Source organism: Myotis lucifugus, unplaced genomic scaffold (genome assembly GCF_000147115.1).
Source record: "Myotis lucifugus unplaced genomic scaffold, Myoluc2.0 scaffold_5, whole genome shotgun sequence".
Lineage (NCBI taxonomy): Eukaryota > Metazoa > Chordata > Mammalia > Chiroptera > Vespertilionidae > Myotis > Myotis lucifugus.
Genome location: NW_005871053.1, coordinates 2,669,316 through 2,676,434, shown reverse-complemented (window position 1 = coordinate 2,676,434; position 7,119 = coordinate 2,669,316). Strand labels below are relative to the sequence as shown.

The window sequence follows — 7,119 nt, the reverse complement described above, 5'->3', positions numbered from 1 at the left end:
CCTCATCCTGACAGCTTCTTGCTCTGAGCTCCGGTGGAGTTGTAATAAGGACAGTTGAGGGGCGTGTGTGTGTGTCCACATTTTTAACTATTTGAGGGCTATAATATGGAATAATAGGAACCATCAGATTCTCCCACAAAATACCCTCCAATGATAGATCTGGTGCACTGGGTTTGGATTATAATAGCTAATACTGAGCCCTATGACCCAGGTACTATGCTTCCCTCTTCACAGAGATGATCTTATTTCACCTCAGAGCCTGAGGAAGATGTATAGCTTTCTAGACCTCCATTCTACATATCAGAAAGCTAAGGCTTAGAGAAGTTAAACAACTTCTCCCAGCCAGTAAGAGCTAGAGTCAGATTTTTGTGTTTTAAAATGTAAACTTGATAAAGAGTAGGTATTTGACTAATTTCTGTCTAAGCCCTCGTACAGCATCAAGAATGAAGAAACCGTCAACAAATGTTTGACAATTTTGTAATCAAGTTGGCCATCTTTTCATTGTTAGAAAGGGGGTTAGGGTCTTTTTAATTATGCAGTGATCATGCTTCTACTGACACCAACATTAACATCTTAATGAAACCAGGGGGATTTCTGACCCTTCTCAAGCAGCATATATACTATCTTCTAGAAATCACTGGAGAATAAAAAAAGCAATGTCATGTCTAACAAGGGCCTTTGTATAAAAGGGCCAACTGAGACTCATACTTACAGGCCTATTTCATTGAATCCCTCCTTTTTATAATATCCTTAATGTCATCATCTAAGGACAATGAAAACGTCATTCCTCATTGTGGGACTGTCCCTTTTCTCACTCTGCTTCAGGAAGCCCAGATGGGCATAGCACTCCCACCGAATTCAAGAAAGGCTCACTGCGTGGATCGTTCTCAAGGGTGCAGAGTGAAATTATAAACTGACCACGATGCAATAAGAAGAGTTCAGATCTTAATTGGAAAAGTCAGGCATATTCTCTCACACTTGAACTTGTGCATAGCACTTGTACATGGAAAAAAAAAATCCCATGGTTGTTCTAAATCCATGATGGTAATAGTGTGTCCAATCTTTGCAAAACAGAAAACATAATTTTTTTAAATGCCCAAATGTGTTTCCCTTAACAAACAACTTACATTAAAGTGCCCTTTGAGGGCATTATACTACATGAAATAAACCAGAGAGAGAAAGACAAATACGGCATGGGATCACTAATATGTAGAATCTTTGAAAAGTCAAACTCATAGAAACAGAGAGGAGAAGAGTGGTTACCAGGGACTGAGGGGGTGAGGGAAGGAGGGGAGGCATAGGGAGAGGTTGATAAAAGGTTACAAACTTTCAGCTATAAAATGAAAATGATCTCAGGATCTAATATAGAACATGGTGACTACCGTTAAGACTGTATTGTATGATTGAAATTTGCTAAGAGAGTAGGGCTTAAATGTTCTCACAAACACACAAAAAGATAAATATATAGGGTGATGGATGTGTTAATTAACTAGATGGGTGGAAGCCTTTCACACTGTACACTTTAAATATCTTACAATTTTTTTGGTCAATTATACCTCAATAAAGCTGGATAAAAATAAAATGCCACTATATTAATGTTAAACTTTTGGGATCTGAACTTTATCATAGTATCTCTGTTGCTAGATTAAAATCTTCAAAATAACACATGTGAAAAACAATGCCCTTTAGTGGAATCTTAGCCTAAAGTAGACATTAACTTGCATTTTAACTTTTCTGTATGTCTGGCCTCTGCTGAAACTGGTGGCTAACCTTCTCAGTATCATCTTAGTTTTAATTTTGCACATGTTTGTCAGGCACTTTCTATATGTCAGAGTGATAAATGCTTTTGATTGATCACCTTTCTTTGGTCTCCACAGCAGTGCCATGAGCCAAGAAGCACCTTCTCCTGTATTTTGCTGATGAAAGAACTAAAGCTTATGTGTCACAGTAGTTAGCATAGGGTGGGAACAAGATTGAGCCATCAGTCTGAACTCACAGCCCATATTCTCACCCATTGTGTGAGGTGACTTTCCTGGTTTAGTCACCTCATTAGATCTTTCAAACCAATAGAGCACTGGTATCTAGCTAAGATCTGAGGAACCCTGTGCCATGCAGCCAATAGACGGCCTGTGTATGCTAGGGGACTTGGGAAGTGGTACTAAGTGATATGTTACTCGATCTTGGTATGGGGTCATCACCTTTCTCAGGATATCTCATCACAAAATCATAATCAAGTCATTAAAATTGTTATAAAATAAACCCAAAGGCCTCCTAATCCTACTTCTCTGTCTAGAGTTGAACAGCCAACACACAGAACAGTGGGGGTGAATTTTTCCTTGGGTCTAACTAATAGTATGATTTCATAGCAAGAACACTGGATTGAACAACAGGGGGTTAGGTTAGGGTGTTCATCCTACAAAGTAGATTTGTCAGGACACTTTTTCTCTCTGGACCAAACTCTGTTCATCTGTAGTAGCCAGGAACTCATTCATGCATCCGATGCATATTTATTAAATGCTTATTATGAACCAAGCCCTATGCTAGCTATTGGGATATCAAGACTGTAAGAGATATTCATTCCCATCTAGAAGCTTATAGTTTAGTCAGGGGCAAAAAGATAAAAAAGTACTTGCAGTTCGGTACGTCTGGGTGGTGAGTGCAGTGATGGAAGAGCACAGAACATTCCTAGGAGAGGCAACCAGCCTAGGCTTGGGTGGGAGTGTTCAGGCAGAGCTTCCTAGAGATGAGTGAGAACCAACATGAGTCCTGGAAGGATGAGAATAAGTTATGCAGATAAGAGAGGTGGGAAAAGTGGGAGGGGAGGAAGGGGAAAGGGAACTTCAGGAGGAAGGAACAATGAACAGAGCCTCAGGGTGAGATGGAGACAGGAGTGTACCTGTCAGGAGCTCAGATGGCTGGAGCTGTGTGGTTGTGCAGGTTGTGTGTGTGCACCTGTGCCTGCATGTGGGCTGGCAGGTGCCTGATGGTGGTGGTGGTGGTGTGTGTGTGTGGGGGGGGGGGGGGAAGGGGCATAGGGGATGCAGGAAGGGATGGAGCTGCAGTGGGTGGGGAACTGTGAAAATCATTCATATCCTGACTCAAGGGCCATAGGAAGCTGGGTCAGAGTTTTAAGGAAGAGGGTGGCATAATTAGGTCAGTATTTTCAGGGGCATTCTGGGGACAGTGTGGAGAATTATTCGTGGGCAGCAACCCTGGAGGCAAGCAGGCTCCCTAGGGATGCTGATGTGGCTCGTCCAGGAGCCACACTTGGGGGACCACTGTGTGAAGCAATGTTGACAGCTAATTATAACATTCTGGGATTCTTCCTGATTAAAAAAGCAGCTTTCATGAGTATATATATATTTTTCAAGCATACTCATTCTATCTAAATTCCTAAGATGAATATGGGCTTACTGATAAGTTAAATTAATTATCCTTGCCCTAGATTTTGCTTCGTTTATTTTCCCAAGTTAAACTTTATTTGATACACAAGAGAAAAATCTCATGGTACATCCAGTAATTTGCAACAGGATTAAAAAGCTAAAATGCCACTGCAGTTGACTAAATTCTTTGTCTGATGGAAATACAATAGAGCAATTGAAGCCTGTAATATTCGGGTGCAGAGTTTAAACATTAAACCTTGTAGAGGGAAAAAATAAGTCTTATCTGCTTTATATGGATAAAAAATCCCATTCCTCCTATTTTGACGCGGGGGAAAAAAAAAGAGGTTAGAACGGCAAACTGCATATATACCCAGTAATCACAAATTCCTTTCCTTATCAAGTATCAGGAAAGAACACTATATCAAAGAGAAACAATGGCTCTTCAGAAAAAAAAGGAACTCTGTTACTTTAGAACAAGGCCTGCATGTCCCCAAGTCTCAATCTCATTGAAACAAAAAAGTTCTGTGTTACATTTTTTCATCTAAAGAACAGTGAGTTTGTAAAACCATCCGGCTGCTCTCCGACTTGAGGGTGGACTATTCATAATGCAGAATATTTTAGCAACACACTGAGCCTGTTAGTGTTGAAACATATGCCCATCTTATAAGAAAGATGTGGTCAAAATAAATAGTCAACATGTGATGATGTACAAATGCCGTCTCTTAGGAGTTCACTTCAGTGATGCTACAAGGATCTCTTTTCTTCACCAATGTCACTGAGGTGCAACTTCACCCGTTTCTTCATCAGCTGTTTGCTTCCGAAAGCCTCGCCTTCTTAGGCTTGTTCACAGTGTCCCAGTTAGTTTAACGTCACATTTCCCTTGAAAATGTAAAAATGCCCCATATTACTGAAAAATGTTAATCACCCAAATCTTAATAGAAGGCTAAGTGCAGCCAGAATAACCAGTGAAAGGGGCTAATGACACCGATTCTATCAATTGAGGTATTCCCTCTTCGCTAAGCATCTCGTTTGTGAACTCACAATTGGTTTCATTAGAAAGGATTGCAGCATCCCAAGCACTGGGCCCTAATTATAATCACAGGTGTGGCCTGCAGAAGGCAGAAGCAGATGAGCTCATAAGAAACAAAGATTTGGTCTGCTGGACGGTTTGTCTTGTCTAAAGAACAAAGAGTGGCCGCACGGATGAGTCACCACGTAAACAAATGGAGCAATCACCAACCTACAACACAGTGCGTGTTCCTCCGCCAACAAACACACCTCTCCTTTTTCCCCGGCGGAGCTGAGCTTTGCGTCTCTGTACTCCCCTGACCTCCAGCTGGTGGGCAGGGGCTGATTGGGTAACAGTAATGAAGCTTCGTTCCCCTCATCTTTCATCACCTGCCCCCACCCCAGTCGATTTTGCAACTACCACGAGAGGACAATACAGCCATTGACCTTGAATGAGAATGTTAAAATGTCATTTCTAGCTCAGCTGGAAAGAGGACAGTCAACCCAACTTTCCTTTAGGGATCGGCTACTGAAGTGATAGGCACTGCTTTTACTTGTCTTTAGAAAGTCCTCTTTTGGTCCAACAGGGAATTAGGTTGGATTTTAGGCTAATTGGAGCAACATACTTTACTTCTTGACTTCCAGTTTTATGTGAAAGCAGTTTGCAGGGCCAGCAGCCAAGTCTTGGATGGCAGAGTGAATCAGAAGAGCACTGCAATTATGCAAACGATCAAGAACAGAAAAAAAAAGAGCTACACAGCAAGATCTTTTTTGCATAATGTAGGTGAGGCAACTGTACCTCCTTTCCCTGTTTTCAATGTGGCTGTGCTCTCAAAGATGGTTCTACTCTACTTGGACTGGATGGTGAAGGACAATGTTGGGGCCCCACAGGGGTTAGGGTTTCGGTGTGGCCTTTCAGGGGATGGTGAAGTGGATTACGGACTTTTTCAGGCAAAGCAAGCATTCAACCTGGTATTTATAAGCCAACATAGGGCAAGGTTGGGAGAGGAAACATACGATAAAGGAAACTTTTAAAGTCTGACACTTAAAATAAGATGCTTTCAACTTTTCTCAGCTACTCTTTATTATTGTTTGTGACTCAAAGTACCAAATTAAAAACAATTTCCTTCATCTCAGAAACCGGGCTTTGGAGACAGAGTGGTTTAACCTGGAAGGTGACAGCGGATATAAGGGCAAGGGAGAATGTCATTCCTTCATGAAAGTAATGAAGAGCTTAAACAGATGATGGGTAGCTCTTCCTTAGGAATCTGTAGGGTGGGGAGAACCCTGAAATGTGCATAGAAATAGACACATGATCGTCTCTCTCTCTGTCTTTAGTGGCTACAATTGCATGCCCTGTTCTATTTTGCAGGCATTTGCTTGGCAACTTGGGACTTTGAGGGCAGAGGAGAAAGTTCAGTGTGTCCCAAGTGTGGCTGATCAAAAGGGGAGAGCAGCAAGCAGCGCCTTGACATTGTGATGAAAAGAATAGCAGCATTATCCCCTCCAGCCAGCGGGACACAGACGAACGATGGGGCCAAGCCCCTTGAAAGCTATTAAAGATGAGAGTCATTGACTGGCAAGCTCCTTTCATTGGTGACCTCTGCTGTTTCCCAGGGACTCACCAACCCGGCTTTATGGTCACAGTGTGCTCAGGACGCGCAGAAAAAATGCCCGAGGCCATAGGACTCTGCCTGAAACCCCAGCACAAAGCCGGGTCTGACAGGAGGCGGCGATCCCTGGCAACAGCGAGACACGTGCGTCACGTCTCCTGGGAATGTCAAGGCACCGGTTAGTTTCCCAGCCTCCGCGTGGGAGGAGAGGACAGACTGGGCTTGGCCCTTTGAAACCTTCATCCCTCCTGGTTGTTTATTGACACCAAGCTGCTGCGAAAAGGCTCGCTTGCAGGGGCACCAACCTGGGGCACAGGCAAGACAGGCGGTCGGGGTGGGGTGGGAGGAAGCTGCAAGCCTGTAGGGGACAGAGGGGCACGGGTCCTTCCTGAGACCACAGACAACCCTTCCCCGCGTGCCTCACATGTCATGACACGGCCGGTCCTGTGGAGCCGGTATTTTGAGGCCGGGGAAGAGCTCAGATGAGGCGTTCAGACATGGCAGCAAATGGTTCCTCAGAATAGTCTACAAACGGATGCCTGGGTGGGATTTTTTCCTAGCAAACATCAATTGGAAATAAATGAACAGTAGTTAACAGGATGCATGTTTTTTTAAAGAGTTATACGAATATTGCCACGTGGAAAGCATAAAACAGAAGCAAAACGCACAGAAAGTCACGGCTTCCCTTAACTTAGTCACTAGCAGCATTCACTGCCATAGCGAAGGTGATTTCATATCCTTACGTTTCCAGACCTGTGCACTCCCACAAGTATGGGTTTGGGAGAACAGCTCTTTGAGAGTTTAAGGGCTAGTGTTTGTCTTGCTCTCTAGCTAAGCATAACCTACAGTGTAGCATGGGGGTTAGGGAGCAATGAGTTCATTGACATGGCTACTAAAGGCTGAGAATCCTCGAGGCCCAAAATTAATCTGGACCTTTCAATGAGCACTTAGCTCTTGTCATTTTAAGTCTATTTTGCCTTTTGTCTGTTTCCTCCTCACTGATCTCAACACGCTAGCACTTCACAACCAGGGTGAGAATAAAACGACGTTGCTGCGGCCGTTAGAAAACACACTAGTACTTCTAAAGAACAGGTGGGTGCTGTCTTATCTACAAT

General features: G+C 43.3%; 1 long non-coding RNA gene across 2 annotated transcripts in view; it reads right to left on the bottom strand.

The window, feature by feature from the left end:
• Positions 1-2,638: 2,638 nt before the first annotated feature.
• Positions 2,639-7,119, bottom strand: part of LOC102428742 — a 115,680-nt gene continuing 111,199 nt past the window's right edge. The window contains exon 5 of one of the 2 annotated variants that reach the window (XR_002826347.1): positions 2,639-2,766. This is a non-coding gene — a long non-coding RNA (uncharacterized LOC102428742). Of the gene's footprint in view, positions 2,767-3,612; positions 4,263-7,119 lie in introns of those variants that run through there. The other variant, XR_001351005.2, reaches the window with a different exon arrangement.